The sequence below is a fragment of the Rhipicephalus sanguineus genome, chromosome 3 (genome assembly GCF_013339695.2).
Source record: "Rhipicephalus sanguineus isolate Rsan-2018 chromosome 3, BIME_Rsan_1.4, whole genome shotgun sequence".
Classification (NCBI taxonomy): Eukaryota; Metazoa; Arthropoda; class Arachnida; order Ixodida; family Ixodidae; genus Rhipicephalus; species Rhipicephalus sanguineus.
This window is the reverse complement of record NC_051178.1, coordinates 29,409,717-29,420,539: the sequence shown is the minus strand read 5'-3', so window position 1 is coordinate 29,420,539 and position 10,823 is coordinate 29,409,717.

Genomic DNA, 10,823 nt, shown 5'->3' with positions numbered 1-10,823 from the left:
CCTATCTGTCCAGCTTATTCTCACTCTTCCGTGATGCACCGGCCTGTCGTGAAGATTTTGTTTGAAGAGACAGGTAGTAAGCTGTTTCCACTTCCTTTCGTACCCCACCGTAGGGTAGCGAGCATGCCAATACTGGAGAGAGCCCTGGCTATGTGGGCGGATTTGAAGCACTACACCGAAGCAGGTGGGTGACCACAGGCTACCCATGCTGAAATGCAGAGCGTATGAGAATGTCAGTGCTTTTCTAAGAACCAGCTTGCACTTGTGAAACTGAACTTTTCCTTAAACGTTGCAATGGTTATGCAGCCTTTCTTTACTGTTTTTCAGAGTGATTCTCCGTGTAGTAATTGTAGAGCAGAGTTTCTGGGCAGGCGAATGCCCGTGTCACTTTATTGCGCATCCTTTTATGCACAGCCAACGTATCAACATTGACAGATAACATAGATAAGTCGGTGATGTCAGTAGGGTTAGTAACACCCTCTACATAACGCCCTTCACACCACATCCCCCCTTGTCTAAGATGTGGATCATATACTGGATAATTACAAGCTCAATCTTTTCGGCATAATGAGCCTTCCAGACTGAGTATGCAGAGGACCACGACCTGGAGTCGCGGTATGCGTCGACTTCAAACTGTCTGCATCTGTAGGGGAAGGTGCACTTTCTTGCCAAACTACATTGGGTTTCGCACCACAAAACCACTTGACTCGGAGAAACCACACAACGCAACACATCACTCGGGAGTTCTCCCGCACTGTCTGTTGTCGCTACTGCCTCCAGCACTGGTGATGACTCTGTCGAAGCAGCAGTTGTGCCAGAACCATCGAATGGCACAAGCAGACGATGGTTGCGCTGTGTCGCACCATTTGGCGTCTCTACCAGGGGGCGGAAACTCCCTATACCTCCCACGTACGCTCGGGCGCATGCCGACATGCCGCGGCAGCGCTGCTTCTTCCACTGGCGGCTGCCGGGCATCCTACTCAAAATAATTCACAAACCAAACACATGCCTTCAACACGTCACTGCTGACGTCAGAAGGTAGAGGAAGAGGGTGCGTAGCCGGGAGGAGGAGGGTTGCCACGGAAGTCCTCCTTTCCCAATTCGCATGCAAATGTGCTCTCTCGCTCGTCCGCTTGCCGCCCTTGGCAAAATCGCGGAGCCGATTCTGCTGAAGTGTGCGGTGTTTGCGAAAGTCTTTCTGCCGCGTTTACCTTACAAGCGCGGACTTCTTAAAGCACTGGGACATAGTTCGTACATAGCAGCGCCAAGCAATCATGATGACAAATATTGAAAAGCAAAGCAAACCGTCGTAAATTATTCGGCATTAAAATTCTACGTTTCCTCCTTTCTGGGAGTAGTTGCTTTTTAACTGCTACCTTGTGATTAAGTTTAACAGGTCGACAGATGTGCTGACACCTATCTTGAACTAGCCTTCCTGGCACAATCATTCGCTAGTTTTGTTCGTTGGTTGTGGTGTATATCAACTAAAGTGGGCTGATTTCTTAATCAACCAAAACCCCACACAAGTAAATTCCGAGCGCTTCTCCTTTATTTTATTTCACACATTTCGTACAAAAAGCGACTGACTTGCACAGAGTGCGGAAGTGTCAAGACACAAAACCAATTACAGTTCACAACACAACTCAATAAGCGGACACACATTACAGAAAGCCCCCCAAAAATGCGAAAATTATTAACGATCACGAGCTGGTCATACGGAACATGACTCCAGCGCACACGCTCCTTTGGAAACACCGCCAGGTCTTCCCTGTTTGAATATTTTATTCAAGATTCACACCTGGAAGAAATGCCAATTTTGTAGTTGAATGGCTGAGCTTCTGATTCTTCTACGACACGGCGCGACGTCTCTACCCACACACGAAGAATATTTGGGGTAGCCGCTGAGCTAGAGTGACAGAAAAAGTAAGCATTTCTTCGAGCAACTTACTACTATGTTAAAAAACAAAGCTTAGCAACAACGGAAAAATAACGGACTGTGTCTGTTATTTTCTTACTTCATCATTGAATGCACATGCATTGGCAAAGTAAGGAGTGGGCAAAACGTATCGCCCATAAAAGCGCGCACTCAAACCATTCATCAGAAGTATTTCACAGACACAAAACTGCCCGCCGTCATGACGAATGGGTCGAGCGTTGATGCTCTTATGTCAGTCCGCTCTCGGTTGCACAGAACTAGTTTACTCAAACAAACTAACTACCATGTTATAAAATAAAGTGAAACATTTTTGCTTACCTGTAGTCATGGGGAAATCTGAAAAACTTAGCACAACTTGAAATCCCCGTGTTAGAACACCACAGAGCCGCACAAGACATGTGATGGCCCGATTTAGCCATGTCCGCGGGGCTCGTCTAATGCTTGATTCGCCTGATGCACCTGGTTTCCAGCGTCGACCTTTCGGTGTGCCCCTTGTCAATCTTATCTCCACCATCTTCATGATTAGCAGCGTGTCACGACAACCGGAGCGTATGACCACACGCAATCTGCCCTGCGATACCGCTAAGCGTGTGGCGAGGGTGAGCGGAGACAAGCACGACGGACGCACGTTGTCATCCGCTTCCCCGCGCTTCGCCCAATTTGAAATCCACAAAAAAATCTGTAAAAAAGTTAACTAAACAGAAAGATGAGCTCTTCACCTTTCATTCAATTTTTTTTGTTTCTTAAAACTTCCACGTGACAAGAGATGCTAACATCCACACCTACATTACTTTTTTCCACGAGATCTTAGGATGCCCGGCAACCGCTAGGAGCGCACATGGTCCTTGAAAACGAAACTAGCATTGAGTTTCCGGGGCCTGTCTCTACCTCGTAGTATCTCGGGACGCTGACCTCGGCTCAGCACCCGAGCAGTACACCTGGAATCTGACACCCAGACATCTTGGCCTAGTTGCAGAATCGGCAGGGGTTGAGCAAAGTGATGGCGGTTGAAGTCCGTGATCTGCCGGTGCTTAGTAGCTTGGTCACGCTCTTTGAAGGTTCCGTGGTCAGGCAGTCGCGGAGCGAGATGGTCACGGACCTTTGGCAACAGAGTGCACAGACGACCCATCAGAAGTCGAGCAGGACTGAAGCCTGGAGAGCCAGGAGTGTCCCTGTACACCAAGAGAGCAATGTGATGATCAACATTCTTGCGCCAGAGTTCCTTCACGGTTTGCACTGCGCGTTCCACTTTCCTGTTCGACTGTGGGAAAGCAGGACTACTTGTGCAATGAGCAAACCGGCATGTTGACGCAAAGTCCACAAGCTTCCTCGACGAGAACTGTGGCCCGTTGTCACTCCGAAGAAACTGACTTTCCGAATCGAGCCATAATGCTCTTCAGTGCGGTAATCGGCGATACACTTGACGTCCCGCGCAGGGTCTATACTTCCGGAAACCCGTGAGTAGTAGTACTGAACTACTAATAAGTCCTGACCTTCAAAATATATGTCAGCCCAGACTTGTAGCCAGGGAGCTCAGGTTTAGCAGTCGCTATCATGGGCTCTGCCCTCTGCTGTCTCGTTGTTGCGCACTGTTAGCTGTTTTTGACCACTTCTTTGATCCTGCGGCTTATACCAGGCCACCACACCAACTCACGGGCCCTCGCCTTAGACCGAGCCACTACAAGGTGACCCATGTTAATCAAATTCAAGGCTTCTGCTTGCAAAACTGCAGGAATAACCAGCAGACTGCCTTTCAGCAGAATCTAATCTGCAACCGAATGTTCGAGGCTTCCAATACGCTGCCAAAATTACCAGTAGTCTTGTCTTAGACATCCAACTGTAGTTACAAAACTTGATCAAGGTGGAGCGCACACCATCCAATGCTTAATGCCTTCTTATTGTCTCAAAGTCCGTCGGCGTACTTTCCCAGACGGCTTCCACGACCAATCGCACGTAGTTCTCAACTGAATTGCGGCATCTGATCATGGAAGCGGAGCTCTTGACAATGTGTTGGCAGTCGGAGCAGCTTTCCCGGAACGTACAGCACCTTGAACTGGTAGTGCATCAGCTTGAATCGCAGGCGCTGTATCCGGAGTGGCAGCAAATCCACTTCCATGTCACCCAAAAGATCAGCGGTTGGTCTGTTTACACGAGGAATTGGAGGCCATGAACGAATTCGTCGAGCTGCTGCACAGCCCACGTGACAGTTAAGGCCTCTTTTTCCGTCTGGCTGTACCTCTGCTCAGTCTTTTGCCCCGTGATCGGTCTTGTCTTGCATCAGGACCGCTCCGAGCCCGAAAGAACATGTGTTGTGTAGGGCAGGAGCGTGGCGTAACCCGCGGCGGGCCGGCGGAGAGGCCGAACGACGGGAGGGCGCGTAAGGTGACGACGCAGAGACCAAGCTTCGGCGAGACTGACGGGAGACTGCTCTCCCGCGTTTATTGCAGGCGGTCGTTGATGGGTTGCTGCCCATTTGCCGGCGGGAAGGAAGAATGCCCAGGACTCTCCTCCCGAGGCCCCAAGTGACAATCCTGGGCTGCAGAAATTTGTGGCTGCGTTTCAGCAGGTGCAGAGTGGCACTGGACAGCAGGGCCATCGCGAATGGTCTGCGCAGGCAACATCTGATTGTTGATGTGCAATCTGGAACGCGGCCGACGACGACGTCGTCCTGGAGGGAGCCGGCGCAGCTCGCTGGCATCCTGCTGCCGTAGCGCCAGAGGCAGCCGACGCAGCTTGGTGGGCACTGGCACGATGTGCTGTCGCCTCTTGACCCGGCCAGGCAGGTGCTCGAACCCCGGAGGTACACCTACAGGAAGCTGCGAGGAAACTGGTGTAGCCAGACGACAAGTCAACGTTGCGCCGTCGATCAGGAGTCCCAATTGCTGGATGGCGTCGAGCCCCAGCAGTGAAGTGCCGTGTGCTGTCATGTAGAAGGTGACGAAGACACGCTTGCCTTGGTGCTGCAAGTCCGTGCGGAAATCGCCCAGGACCGGTATGCGGTGCTTAGAAAAATTGTTCAAGTGAACTGACGCTCGCAGCAGGCGATGCTTCGAAGCGAAAAGCATGTCGAAGTCCTTCTTGGTCCTTAAAGATGCAGTGGCTCTGGTGTCCACCAACAGTGACATGTGGCTATGTCCTCCGACGACGACAGGGATACGCAAGTCCCTTGGGCTAGTCGGCGCAGCTTGCACGGATAGAACTGTGGCAGTGGCGGAGGCACGGTCTTGAACGGGGGCAACTTCCTGTACCGACGCTCGTCGCTTACGACAGACTGCCGCGAAATGCCCTTTGATACGGCAAAATTGCAAATTTTCTTTTTGGCCGGACAATTTCTTGAAGTCGCCAAATGCCCTAACTTGCCGCAGCGAAAACAGGGGTCGACTTGAGGCTTGCGCGCAAGCTGTTGCACTTGCTGGCAGCAAACGCAGTCTTGAACCAGCGCTGTCGAGCCCGCGCAGCCATCTTGGATGCGGCCGCCCGACTTGGGGGGGGGGGGGAAGCCGCCGCCATGTTGAGTCACATGCGGGGCCAGCGAAGCAGCCGACCCGCCATTTTGAGCCGCTGCGACGCACTGGATGCTGCCGTCGTAACCGGAGTGCGAGCCGAGTAGCCGCTCATTTTCTCCGAACGCCGCGTTGGCTTTGTTGAGCGCCTCCAAGTCGCGTCCAACTTCTTCGGCTTTCTGCAGCGTAAGGGCTTCCCCGTACGACAGTAGTTTGGCCCGTACATGTGCGTTGGCGACCCCGTGAATTACTTGGTCCCGTACTCTGTCGTCGTAAGTGGCGCCGAACTTGCATGACAGGGCCTTTTCTTTCAGCGCGGTGACGAAGTCGAGAAATGTTTCGCCGGGCAGTTGTTTGCGGCTTGTGAAAAGGTGCCGCTCGGCTAGCACGTTCGTTGTCTCGGCGAAAAGCCCGTCTAAAAACTGGAGCACCGTGTCGTACGCCGTTGCCGTCGCCGCTTCTGTCTTCGGCACCGTGCCGGAACCCGACGCCGTAACTGCGCCATCCGCCTCAGCTTCAAGCTGCTCTTGCGCGGCGAAGTACTTGCGTTGGCCCTCGATGCCGAGCCAGCTGATAAGTGCTGACGCGCGCCTTTCGTCCTCCCAGCCGCTTCCGCCGGCCGCCTTCAAGTGTACCTGGAAAATCTTTTTCCATAAATGCCAAGGAATGGAAGGCTTGCCGGGAACGTTGAGGAACGGAGGAAGGTTTGCAAAATGGGCCGCCATGTGTGCAGGAAGGAGGTAGGCAGTAAGCTCAAGCAGGAAGGTGGCGTCGTAGAGGGAGCCGGAGCGGGAACAAAGAAAAGTCAGGTCGACGCGCTTGTAGCGTGCAGGAAGCAGCACCGACGCACAGCAGAACAAAGTGACCCGTAGCGTAGTGTCACGTACGTCGTGCTCTTCCTGGCGTCGCCTGTCGTAATAGCGTAGCGGTTCAACTACCTCGTCGCCATGTGTTGTGTAGGGCAGGAGCGCGGCGTAACCCGCGGCGGGCCGACGAAGAGGCCAAACGACGGGAGGGCGCGTAAAGTGACGACGCAGAGACAAAGCTTCCGCGAGACTGACGGGAGACTGCTCTCCCGCGTTTATTGCAGGCAGTTTTAAGGAGGGAGAAGAAAGGTTATTGGTCTGCGAGGCACGGGTCACATGACCGGCGTGGCCATGCCGGATTGGTGGTAGCAAAGAGGCATGGCAGAGACCCAGCTCCACCCAGTGGCATGTACAGGGATCTTTACTGCACTGGTGTTTCCGCGTGCCACGAGGGGTCGTACGACACAACAGTATCCACGGAAACCACTGTTGGGTAAGATGGGCAATAGCAGGCCATGGAAGTTTCTGAAGAAAGCGTTGTCTTTACTCTTTCGAATACCACTTGCTGGGGTGGTCCCCACAACCAGGCCTTCTGTGTCACGTATCTCGGGAGCGCTTGCAATGCGGAATGGAATTGGGAGAGAGAGAGAGGCGGGGACCGTGACGTCGCAGCAAACAAACTTCACAGCCACTCAAAATTTTACAACAACAACAAAAAAAAACAAATTATAACATTAGGAACTCCTAAGCTGTACAAGAATCACACACGAATCAAGCTATTCTTAGTGCACCCTAACTCGAGTCTGGCCACTATGGAGTCTCAGTGTGTCGCTCTACGAATCGAACGTTCTTACTGCGTGTTGTTCGCTGTCTCGATTCGGTGCCAAAGTTGACGCTCTGACCCGTCGTCGCAGCTCCTGTCGACGTCTCAGAGTCGTCGTCGTCAATCCGCTGCCTCGCTGGTCGTTCTCATTGCCGACCCTCCGGTCTTTCGTTGAGAATGTCGGTCGCTTCCGGTTAGGCCTAACTCTCGCCCTCTCCTCAGTGCCACTGGCTTGAACTGTTGATGTGGCTCTCCGGTGATTGTCTGTGGGTTGCCGTCATCTTGTTGAGCTGGGGTAGTGCCGCAGATGCCCAGAGAACTGCTGCGATGAGGCTGCCGCAAGCCCGGGAAGCCTCACTCAGTAGACACCCAGGTCGACGGCCACCCTCCCAGGACTCTCGCAACGCTGCCTCCTGAACTGGGCTCTGCTGTTCCAGTCGCGGGCGCGACGCTGGCTTGCACCACCTTGCTCTTCGCCAACTCCACCGAACAATGACTGCTTCTTCTTCTGGGTCTCTCACTTCAGCTCGGGTTGCATGGCACGCGCCTTTCTCCGGCCAGTGGCGTGCGTGGACGTGGCGGGAGTGCACACCATCGAGTACTTTTCCGTTCTCCGCACACCGCTGTCCGGCACGTGCCCCGTGCACCTTTACTCATGACATTCTGCTTGCATAGCAGTTCTCGAATCGAAGCTAGCGTATCCTACAGGTGTGGTAGGAATCTGGCAATATGATTCACCATCCCATAAACCTTTGGAAACCTTCGATGTCCACTCGCATTTGCATCTTCCAAAAGGCTTCAACCTTAGCTGGGTCTGGCAAGGTATCGTCTGATGAAACGACGCAGAGGAGCTCGACACGCCAAACTTGCACTTTGCCTTATTAGTCAGCCCTGCTCGGCGTAACCGGTCATTGATTGTGTTGACCACGCCTTGCTGCCCCTCCAGAATGAGACATCCAGCGCTGAAATACTCTGGTGCAGCCTTAATGCCGAAAGGTAGGCGGCAAAAACAGTACCTGCTGAAATTTGTTATGAACGTTGTAAGTTCCTGGCTGTACTCTGTCAGCTTGACGTGTAGGAAACTAGACGTCACGTCCAACTTGGAAAAGACCAATGGGAAGGCCTTCGCCTCTCCGAGGAGTCATAGTACGTGTTCCATGGTCGGTAAGGCGTGTCGCTCCTGGAGAACATACTTGTTCAGCTTGGTCAAGTCTACACACAAACGGTAGTTGCCAGAGTTTTTTCGCCACCACCAGACGGGTACACCATCGCATCGGCTTTGTCATCCGCCTAAATATGCCCTGAGCTTCCATCTTGTCAAGCTCAGATTTCATGACCAGACACAACGAGATAGGTATCCTTCTTGGTGTGCTTAAGGAGAATGGGGCGGCACCTGGTTCCATGCGTATCTTGTACGGTTTGTCCAGCACGCAGAGTCATTCGAACACGTTTAAAGGCAAATATTATGTCTACGTTGATTGTTGAAATAACGGTCCAGAATCCTCGTAGTGCTACTTTTGTGCCAAGGAGGTGCTTATATTGAAATCACGTTTTAGTGGTCCGCATTGCGTTAGCGCACTTCAATTCACCCGCCTGAAAGCAGTCTTCTTCATGTCACTGTTGTCGTGCCCAACGTTGCCCGCCTTTACTGCGCGGTGGCATGAACTGCCGGCGTGCACTATTCAGGCATCCGGCAACATCACATGCATGCGGCATTTTGTTGAACTTTCTGTCAGAGCGACTTTTATGAGCACGCAAAACACACGCAGCACTACGCGACAGCGAAACCACCACTGAGACGCGACCGCGTGAGCGAAGCAGGATGCGGAGCGAAGCAGGACGCCGAGCGAAACGCAGTTCTGCGAAAACGGAACTTTTGAACCACGTGTGCCGTTCCCCATGGAAACGCCAAAGAGGTTCTTTTTTCCATGAATCAAACAAACGAACAAGCAGCATTTTATTATGTCTCTTGATGCACGGAAGGTCCTTGTTTTATTGCAGGTAGTTTGATTACGAGTGATTAATTGTAGTCGGACTCTCTCACATCATCGGGATCATTTCCAAAATGTCCCGCTCGTGGCGCTCATCGTGTGATACGTTTAGCTCACTTTCTCGGTAAGTATGGCACTGCTGTTGATAATACTGCCGTTTTAGACGTTGTCATACATTGAGCTTTCACTCTCACATAAATTGATATTTGCCTTTAGTGTCCCTTTAAATGGCTGGAAAACCTAGCAGAGGTGCGCTGTTTGTGAAGGATCACATACATTTTCTGCTCTGTTGTCTGGCCTCTCCATCTTAAGGTAGCCCAGAAGGTACCCAAAACGACTAGCGGCTACCCTCCAGGGCCCGTGAGCTCGGCTTTTTGAGGGTCAAGTCTTGCTGGTACGACAGAAACTTCAGCATCACTATCAATCTTGAACTTAAGCAACGACCAGTTTCCTTGAACATCGCCATACTAGACCCGGGGCAGGTCGACTTATCCAACCCCGTTCAGTCCTATAGACCTTTTCAGACAGTTTTCTGGGCTTGTCTATAATCCTCTCTGGGCTCCGCTAAACAGATGTGACGCGCCAGAAATGCATGGCCGAGGCTGTGACGTCAGCCCTTCTACTCCCGTGCGCAGCCCAGTATGGCGGCGTTTTTTCTCTCCTGTGAAAAGGTCTGTAGCTGATACCGAAGAACGACACATTGCCGCAAAGTGGCCCTTCTTTCGGCACTTGTTACAGAGAACTCGTCGGGCCGAGCATTTCGTTTTCAGGTGGCATCCTCTGCCGCCGAAGTGACACTCGGCCCCTGAGACTGAAGGTGACGTTTTGGCTTCTCAGTGAGTCCTTTGTTGCGGACGCTTCTTCTTCGCTTTAGTTGCATGCACGAAGACTGCTGAGGACACGGCACTCGTGACAGTGGGGACACGCGCAGTGTGCTCCTTCTCAGCGTCCTTGTTGGCGTGCTTAGATCAAAGCTTGTTCGAGACTGAGCTTTGAGCACCTGCACAGTTCGTCAGCCAGGTTGCTGTCGAATAAGCCCACGACGAAATGGTCGCGCGCGAGCAGACTCAACTTCTTTGGAGGTGTAGTTGCTCCGTCGCGCCATGACCCAAAGTGCTGTGTAGAAAGTGTCTGCCGACTCGCCAGGTTGCTATACCTGACGGTGAAACTGGGCACTTTAGTACAGCTCGTTCACTGCATGGATGATGTAAGAGTGAACTTCCCGGGGATTTGCTTCAAATCCGCCATATCAGCCTCTGAAGCTTGCAGCGAGCAGAGAATTTCTCTTGCCTGCGGACCCATGGTGTACAGCAGTGTGCGGACACACACTTCTTCGTCGGCAGCATGCAAGCCCGAAACGTAGAGGTACTCTTCGAACTGGGTGAGCCAATGTTTCCACTGCGCTGGATTGCTGAAATTGAAGGGCGCCGGAGGTCTGAGGTTTGCCGATGCAAACACGACAGCCGGCATACTTGCCAGTGCGCTTAAGCACACTGGCAAGTATGCTGGGCAAAGCACCATCCATCTTCCATGTCGTCGATGTCGCCGTTCTCCATGCCGTGCCCAAACGGGTGTTTGACCGCATCAGCGACTGTTATCCACAGCACATACCTGCTGGCACGCCCCCTTTCACCGTTGTAGTAGAAGCGCGCCCACTTCCAACACTATGCAGTAATTGTACAGCCGAGTGTCCGGGCAGGGGAATGCCTGTGTCACTTTGTTGCACATCCTTTTATGCACAGCCAGCATATCAACATAGAAAGA